This window comes from Ixodes scapularis, unplaced genomic scaffold (assembly GCF_016920785.2).
Source record: "Ixodes scapularis isolate PalLabHiFi unplaced genomic scaffold, ASM1692078v2 PGA_scaffold13__105_contigs__length_92229423, whole genome shotgun sequence".
NCBI lineage: Eukaryota > Metazoa > Arthropoda > Arachnida > Ixodida > Ixodidae > Ixodes > Ixodes scapularis.
In genome coordinates, this window is record NW_024609839.1 from 21,593,711 (window position 1) to 21,603,520 (window position 9,810).

The window sequence follows — 9,810 nt, forward strand, 5'->3', positions numbered from 1 at the left end:
AAATATTTGACGTAAATAATCATAACAAGGTTTTGACGAACGCGCGTGCAAGGCTAAATTTGTTTCTGGCTTTTGCTTTAGAGCAGTTACTACTGCGGACGCCAGCACGTGCAGCTAGTGGAACTACACTCATAGCATGCACCTTGGTGCTTGGGAGATTTAGCAAAATGTATATGGGGACGCTGTCTGCTTCTGCTGCTATCAATACCCGGCCGGTTAAGTCAAGGGAATCAACTATGGTATTCCAAAGGCGTTGATAAGCCTTTTTCTCACTTCTATTGTTTTCTATCGTCGTTATGTGCTTCCGTGTCACATCCGCGTTGGTTGTACTGGCGTTCGTCTGATGTCTTTGTAACCGCAGCCAGAGTTTGCTCGCCGCTCGCTTGTGTCGGTTTCTCGGGGGCGTTGTTTTTTTGTGTGGTTGCAGTCATGCCGACACGGCAAGAAGATCAAGAAATAGCAGAAGCTGCACAGAGAAACCACCTGGCGAAGGTAACGGAGATGCGCGTATGCCTGATGCAGCATCTGGCCCTTGCACCTGGCCAGCGGGAGACCCTATGACGAGAGCCCCGACCGTACTTGACTGTGTCAGCCTGCACAAGGTATGACGCCATTAAATCTGTGGCAGTCTTTCTGGTAAGTGGCAGACGTATCACTGTGCCTCCGATGTCTCGGAAGCGTTCGTCGTGGACGGCATCATGCCGCTTGCATTTCAAGCGAGTGCCAGGTGCTGGTTGGGGTCGCAGGCCCTTTTCATCCGCCCGGCGGACTTCAAGACAAAGCTACAAGAATAGTTCCTGCCTGCAAGCTGTGCGACGCAGATTCTCCGAAAGCTCGAGTCAAAGACGCAGCACCCGGAAAAACGTCGGTTCCTGTACTTTCGGGTCATGCAAAAGCTCTTCAAGAGAGCAGACCCGAATACACCGGAGTCGGACAGAGTAGCCCGGGTCAAAAGACAGTGCCACCCAAGATACCACGTTTACTTCATCAGCCGCACCTTTGAGACCATTGGAGAACTAGCCCGGGGGGCCCGCCTTGTCGGGGAAACCATTCGTGCCTAGTGGAATTACGTGCCGTCACCGTGGTGGACACGAGGGGGCTTCCGGAACGGGACTGCCATCAGTGTCTTTCCTGTCCTGCGAGAAATCTTCGTCTCCTGCTTGAAACATTGTTTAAGGTCCGTGACATGAACAGGTCCGGTTTCTTTACTAGACTCACAGTGAGCTAGTTTGTAAGTGAGCGCTTTTCAAGGACGCAAAACGGACCTTCCCAACTGTTTGTGATGGAGGCTGCAAAACCTTGAGCGGCGTCACTCAGTGGTTGAGTACGCCGGACCACAAAATCTCCAACTTCGAACTGCAGGTCACGTCACCACTGGTTGTACTGTTCCGACTCCTGCGCTCAGGTTCCTTCAGATCGAGATTCACCCATCAGATTTTCAAGAAATGACTTTCATCTGCCGCAAAGGGCCATTTAAGTTCACCCGACTGCCGTTTGGTTTCTCTAACTCGGCAGCAAGGTTTCGACACTTGATAGGTGTTGTACTCGGGGACGCAAAGTATGAATTTGCCATGGCACACATGGACGATGTACATGTTTTCTCGAGAACTATTGAGGAGCATCCTGAGCACTTTCACATTGTATTTGAGCGAATGAGTAATGCTGGCCTCACGATTCACCCCGGTAAAGTTCAGTTGGACGCGCACAAGTTTGACTTTCTTGGTTTTATTTAAAAAAAACGGCACGCTCTGCCCCAAGGAAGATTAGTTGCGTGCGCTAACGGAATACCCAAGCTCATACGACGTAAAGAGTCCATAAAGATATCTCGGAATAATTGCGTTCTACAGGAATTGCATTCCACACTGGTCCTAGACATCTCAACCGCTCAATCACTTTCTAAAAAAACGTCAAGTGGTGTTCGGCCGAACAAAAACAGTGCGCATTCACAGCCCTTTCAAAAGCCGTGCCTGACAACGCTTGCTTACAGCTACCAGACTTGAACAAGCTGTTCGTTTTGAAGACAGATGCAAGTGACTGTGGCTTGAGTGCTGTCTTGCTGCAGGAGTATAACGGTGTGCTTCTGCCAGTTGCTTCCATGAGCCACACGCTAACTCCAGCCGAGCGCAACTAGAGTGTCGCAGAACGAGAATGTTTCGCCATTATCCCTGCTTCGAAGCGGTCGACCCGCGGTCGACGCCAAACACACAGACATTGGGCTCACTAAGTTCTACTCATTGAGACCAAAGTGGGTGGAGTACACTTCTTGGCACGACTTTTGCCGGTGCACGTACTGCGCTAACATCAAGCCAAGTGTTTGTGCCTTAGAAAAAGTTACTGGAAAAATAAAAAGTGCTGAAGACCTTCGTAAACTGACTATATGCGACCCTCCATCGAAGAAGTGCTTCCTCGGCCAGTGCAGTCACGCCCAACAGCTAAAACTCTTACCACGCCTGTCCGGGAGTCCCAGATGATAATGAAGGGTTGTACGAAGCACGAAAGAAAGGAGAGCTGATAAGAAAAGAAGTGAGTCCTGTTACGTTTGTGGCACACCTTCGCGAGTGCTTGAGAAAATGGGTGCAGCATGACTATAATCGACGCAAGCAGGGAAAAACAATAAGTGAAGCAAAACAATTCCTAGAGAAAGGTAATGGCTTGCTCCATTTTGATTTTACAGAAAACTGGACAATTGTACTGCCTGAAGAAGTTCACTCACATCACCGGGAAAAGACAGAAGTTTCGATCTCAACATGCGTGGTGACAACTAGAAGAGGAACGTGTAGCTGGACCCTTATCAGTGATGACACCCAGCCACGTTTCCTCCAAGTATACTTCGCCGCTGCGAAAATTCACGAGTGGCTTGAGGACGTTGCTCCACTGCACGAGCATGGGACGTACGTCAGTGACGGCGCGGAAAGCAATTTAAAAAACCGGTATCAACTCCATGAGCTCACGAAGACCACGCACCTTTCGGCCAAATGGATATTTTCAGCTACTTGGCATGGCAAGAACTCCTGTGATGGGATTGGAGCTCACACTGCACGTTCATAGGACAACGGAAACAAGTGAAACTAAATGTCCTAATATATCTGACGCGAGTGGAATAAACGAGAGTAACCAAGCGACGCAGCAGCGTGCGCCTTGTCAGATGCTCTAGGCCTCGTCAAACACCATGCCACTCTTTTCAATCTCCGAGGACCTGCCGCATTAGCTATTAAGTTTGCGTTAGATATGGTGGGCGTCCTCAAGACAAAATGACCGAATATTGCACAAATTCACCTGCCAAAGCCTGACGCGCAGGTGTTCAGGAAAATGAAAATGAAAGACTGGGATTTCGTCCAGCTCGTGCCTTTAATTGAATTGTGGCACTGCTGGTAGTGCACACGCGCCAACCCACTGAGGTACGAATTGCTGGTATCAAGAACGGGATCGTCTGCAAAAAAGCCACTTCGGAAATTAACACTCACTTTTACCAGCGTTTGGGAACAGTGTAGTGCAAAGCGGCTACAACAAACCTCATAAAAATTCGACGCCAGATAATTATAAAAAACAATTTTACACAACGGGTACCCTTCAGTATTTATCTTTTCTTCGCGTTTTACGGCCTTTGGGTACATATTAAAAGCTAATGACAATAAACGCAATCCAACTCCGTGTTTTGAAAAGCTACTAAATTTATATTATCCGTTTGAAGGCGACTGTGCACTGAGGGAACAAACCTGACCCTAGGTGTTCACACACACCATCGCACGCCGGAGAGCCAGGTTGAGCGCGCTAGAGTGCCTCGACGCCTTTTGTTTAAAATAATGCCATTCTTTGTAGAACCCGATGCCCCAGCACGTGCTCGCAGTAAAAATACAGAAAAATCGCCGAAAGCAAGATGCCGCCAATGTTAACAATTCGTGCAGGGAATGGAAGCGCTCTTTCATGCGTTCCAAAAAAAAAAAAAAAAACAGAAAAGCTTCGGCAACAAAATGGTCAGTTGTCATCACACTAAACAAAGCTCACACGATGATGCTTTGCTGATTGTGGTGCGCGTTCTTTCTGCCGCTCGCCTCACGGGCACCTGCCGGGAGGTCCGGCCGCTTTCACATGCACACCGTGGCGACAGCTTCAACGCCGTGAAAAGGCTCGCCAGTTCCGCCGCGCAGTATCATGTTACCGCCGGGCAAAATGCTGAGATAAGCCTGTGTTAAGCGGAGCCGCTCCGGTAGCCTCCTTTAAATGGCGTACACAAAGACCCTGCACGCCCGCCACTGAAAACAGGCCCTGCGAAGCATGCTACATGAGAGAGCCTCTCGATCGCTCTGGACCGCGCACAATTTCTTCCACTTTTATGCAAAAACATACCACGAATGTTCAATTTAATTTCACCGTACACCTCTATTCCGTGAATCTGTTCCTTTCTCAACACATCAAACATTTTCACACTTTGTAATAAGAATAAATTTGTCATTCATGAGTATCTACACTCCCCATTCCCGGTGAAGCGGTAGCCTCAATTTGGTTATATTTCTAGCATTGTAACTTTAAATACAAAAAAGAAATAATGCAAGATGCTTTTGCAGATTCTGTTAGTACCTATCAATGGCATTAATGTGGGAGAGTTAAAAAATATTGATGATGACTTTTTTAAATTGTATTTCAAAGAAAGTCATAATCTTTTTTAAATAGCCCCATTTGAGCGTTTCTTAAAATTTTAATTTGCCGTCAAGCACAAACATATTTAGCGCCGTTATCTACAAGATAAAGGATAACAAGCTGATAAAGTTTGAAAGTTGTGGTATTTATAGATGTGAAGAAAAACAAAATATATAATATAAGTTTTTTTGCAGAATGTTCCGTGTTGGCGATTTTGTTCTGAAAATTAACTACGTCAATACGTAATGATAAATAATTTGAGTCAATTCTCCTTATACGTAGTTTGTCAGTAAATATTTCTAGAACTGTAGCCACAACAGTTGATTCGAGAGAGGTGACCCAAAGTCCAACTTCGCGCAATTTGTAGAAAGCGCTGAGAGCGTGCTTCTAATTTTTTTTTCCCGCAAGGTCATTTTTTTTTTGCAAAACAGATTTCGGTTTGTTTCGATGGGCTTTTAGTCCACAAAATATTTTCTTTTTCGTAAAAAGTAAAAATGGCCACCGGACATGGTCGGCCGAACTTTTCTGAAAACACCCAGCCAACACCGGTAATATCGAATTAGTAAAGAAAACCACACAGAATTTCCTTAAAAACAATAGGACCCCGCTGTCTTTGTGAGCTACTTGTTACTGGAGCAGCTTTTCTTAAACGGTAATATCGAACTCGGAAAGAAGATACGCATCTTTACAGTCTTGCTCTGGACACATTCCCACACGCCTCAGAATGTATTTTTGCATTACAAAAATGAAGTTCACAGAAACAGGGGTTTACACTGATGTCGAACACAAGCACACCCTAATGCACAGTGTTTTTGCTGTCAAGTATTTCGAGGATTCTTAACAACAACGGAGAATGTCGAATTTGTATCGGAAATCACTCTGAAATTGTTGTTTAAGACTACGACCCCGCTAAGTCCGTAGGCTGTGTTTTGAATTGTGATTTCGACTCCTCCTCACGAGAAACAGCCGCACTGTGATCGTGTAAATATGCGGTTAACAAAAACGAGGAAGACGGAGAAACGTTTTTGCGGTGCACATAAATGTAGACATTGAGCACACTTTAATTCAATATGATTCTGCAGTAAAGTGTTACGGGGGATTCTTAGTGACCACAGGGAATGTCGAATACGTACAAACAACTGCACTGTGACATTTTCTAAAAAGAAGTAGCCTGCTTTTTCCATAGGCTACTTGTTATTGAAGCAGCGGTTCTCAGACGGCAGTATTAAACTCGGAACAATTACATATGCCTTTACAGTCTTGCTCTTAACACGTTCATGCACGTTTTAGAATGTAATTTTTATTACAAAAATAAAGTTCACGGAAACAGCGGTGCACATTAATGTTGACATCTAGCACACCGTAGTCCATAATACTTTTGTTGTAAAGTATCACGGGGGATTCTTAGCAACCACCGGAAATGTAGAATGCATAAAAAAAATCACACTGACATTTTCAGGAAACAGTAGCCTGCTTTATCCATACGCTACTCGTTACTGAAGTAGCAGTTCTTTGACCGTAATATCGAACTCGGAAATTTGTATGCCTTTGCAGTCTTGCTATGAACAAATTCATACACGTTCAGGCACGTCGCCAGGATTTTGTATTGGGGGGCCACCCATGGAAAAAATGCTGTATGAGGGGGTGGGGGAAGAGGAGGTCCCAGCAAAATGGAAGATTCCGGGGGAGGGAGAGGGGGGGGCGGGCCCCATGCCCCCCCCCCCTTTGGCTACGTGCCTCTGCACGTTTAATATTGTAAGCTTTATTACAAAAATAAACTTCGCGGAAACTGCGGAACACTCGGGTGTTGACATCGAGCTTACACTCATCCACCTTATTTTTTTGCTCTAAAGTATTACGGGGGATTCTAAGCAACCACTGAGAATGACGAATTTTCATGGGAAATTACACTTTGTCATTTTCTAAAAATAGGACCTGGCTGTGTCCTTGGGCTACTTGTTATTGAAGCATCTGTTCTTATACAGTAGTCTCAAACTGGGAATGACGTGCACGTTTACAGTCTTGCTTTGAACATTTTTGTATAGTTTTAATGTGTCATTGTTTTTACAGAAATAAAGTTCACGCAGTCAGCGGTGCACTCAGATGTTGGCTTTGAGCGCATCCTAATCCACCATATTTTTGCTGGAAAATATCACGGGGTGTGGTTTTCTTAAAGATCTATCATTGAGACGGTGGACTGTAGGACAAACGACTTATGCGACCGCTGGGTTTAATGGTCGAAGAACAAAATCCTATGCTTCATTCTTTTAAAGACTCAGTGAGTACCTGCATTTCTTGTGTTTTCTGCTTTATTCTCTTCGAATTCCTCAACATCCTCCCGAGCAAGCGATGCTGAATGGATTTCGAGTAGGTGCAGCTTTTGAACTGGTCTTCGATATGCGTTTCCTTCCTTGTCTCTGACGAGACATGCTCTTACGCACCCATCTGTTCCAGAGTAGACCTCTGTAACTAGGGCAAGCTTCCAAAAGCATTTCGGACATTTTTTGCCTTGTAACAGGACTACGTCACCAACTTTCGACGATGCAGCCTTAACGTTTGGGTACTGATGAGCGGATCACAGTTGCACAATATACTCCATACTCCACCAATCCCAAAAGTGGTCCATAACCAGTTTTTTATACGTCAGCCTCCGAGTGGATTCCCTGTGAGTCATGGACTAGAGAACTTGAGAGTTTGAACCGACTTCCGGAAAAATGATGACGTTTTTCTAATAAACGAATGAGCAGGACTGAGAGGGTTAGCCTCGTTAGGGTCGGAGTAAACGCGGTCGGGAATTAATAATGGCTTCTGCTTCCACAAGCACATTTGCTAGCTCTTCAAGCTTGACACGGCTTGTTCCCAAAACTTTCCTAAAACTACCTTTACTGAGCGAACTAATTTTTCCCACCATCCTTCCCACCGGGGGGAGTTTTTAACAATAAGTTTTCATCAAATTTTCCGTTGAGCGGGGTATGACAATAAGTCCGGATTACTTAGAAAATTCCGAATTACTCTTAGATCAGCCGACGCCATCTTGAAGGAAGTAGCATTGTCAGAGTATATTGTACTTGGCATTCCTCTTCAAGAAAAGAATCTTCGAAATGCGAGAAGAAAGGCTTCCGTGGAGAGGTTGCTCGAGAGCTCCAGATATACAGCTCTTGTTGTCGCGCGCGTAAACAAGACAATATACGCCTTAAAACTGTTTACTACAGAAAGAACCTCAAAACCCGTAGTCAAAAAAAGTTTTTATTAATATTTTGTGACTGATAAAATCGAACGTCTGAGACACATCTAAAAAAAGAGCGCAGACATATTTGTTGTTTTAAAAGTGTCGTGTAACATATCCAAAAAATCTTCGAGAAGTAAATCCGTACCACGTCCCGAAATAAAACCGTGCTGGGACGGCGAAAAAACATTGAACTTTTCAAGCAACGCCGTCATTGCTTTTAAAAGGTGTTTCTGAAGTATTAAATATGAACACGAAAGAATAGATATTGGTCCGTAACTTTCTACTCTATCATGTTTTCCTCCTTTGTAAAGCGGTCTGACAATGGCACTTTTTAGACCAACTGAAATGTCTTCTGAGCTGATAGTCCCATACAGCAAAATAAAAAAAAAAAAAAAAAAAAAAAAATTGTGGAAATTTTGCCGTAAGTTGATGATACGAATATTATCAGCTCCGGAAGCCTTGTTGGGCTTGAAACTAAATACAAGATTACGCAAATCCTGCGAAGTCATGTTTGGTAAAAATGCTCAGGCCGAGCAAGAGCGGTTCAAGTTAATAGGAGTGATATTCTCGTCGTTTGATACACCCGATACGGAAGCAAAGAAGCAATTAAAAGTGTCAGTAACCGATTGTAAGTCGGTTCCGAAATGCTTGGTATTTGTGTCAAGAATCGAAGACTTGCTTGAAACTCCCTTAACTTCATTTACCATAGCCCAGGTTTTATAAATATCAAAACGTGACATATAAAACGTATTTTGAAAATGCTAATATGCTAATAATAATAATAATAATTTTATTCAACATAAACAATTATGCAAGATACAGAGACGGGACTGTGCAAGCCAATGGTGGCTTGCCAGACAGGACCCGGCAGACGGGCGGCAAGGTAACTGTAGATGGCGTCAACACAGATAACCGATACACTTAAAAAATGTATACAACAGAAGAGAAAGTAGAAAAACAACGACGGTATTAACGCGGACTCAGAATGATAAATTGGTCAATAGCTTAAACTTTCTCTTAGTAGAAACTACACCAAAGAAATATTCGGGAAGTTTATTAAATTTAAAAGGGACATAGTAGGAACGTTCAGGCTTACCGTACTTTGTGTAACACCGAGGGATCTCAAATCGATTAAATCTTTGCAAGTTTCTTGGGTATAAATGGGGTTGTTTACAATCACTCCAGAAGTGTCGTATAACGACACATTGCAGAAAACAAGTGCGGAAGCTTTGCATTTGTACGGCTTCAAAAAAGTCTGTGTCAACGGAGACGTCCAGGTGGTAACCGACACTTCTTAACAGGTTTTTTAGAACGCGGTCAATTTTAGTTGCCACACTTCTGCAAAATTACCAAATACTGCTATGCCGTATCAAATAATGCTGTCGGCAGGAGCAGGAACTATCAATTTCCTCACTGCGAATGACATGAACACTCTGTTATTATAAAGCAAACAACTTACGCTGCGGGGTCCGCCACAAATGTAGAAGTGCGTCGCCCAAGACCAGGTCGGAATCAAAATGTACTCCCAAATACTTGACACTGTCAACACAATTCAACGGAAGGCACGTACAGTTAACGCAATCGGTCCCGTGTAACATAACTGGTGTGTTCAGGTTCACACGCTTCAACGGTTTTCTTAAGAGTTTGTTTCGGAGGCATTAATTTTAAATAAGTTCTCAAAAAACCAGTTCATCACTTGCTTCGCGTCATGTTGCAGAAGCTGTACGGGTGTATGAATGTCTAGATATGTGGAGACTATTAGGGTGTCGTCTGCATGTTGAAACATTTTGCAAATGGACAGCCTGGCAGCAATATTTTTAACATAGAGATGACGAAACAGAGGCGATAAAACAGAACCCTTGGGGGACACAGCCTATGGCACAAAAGCAGAAAAGCCCTAGGGGAAGTCGGCGTCGAACAGGTTCCAAAAGAAAAACGAAGGG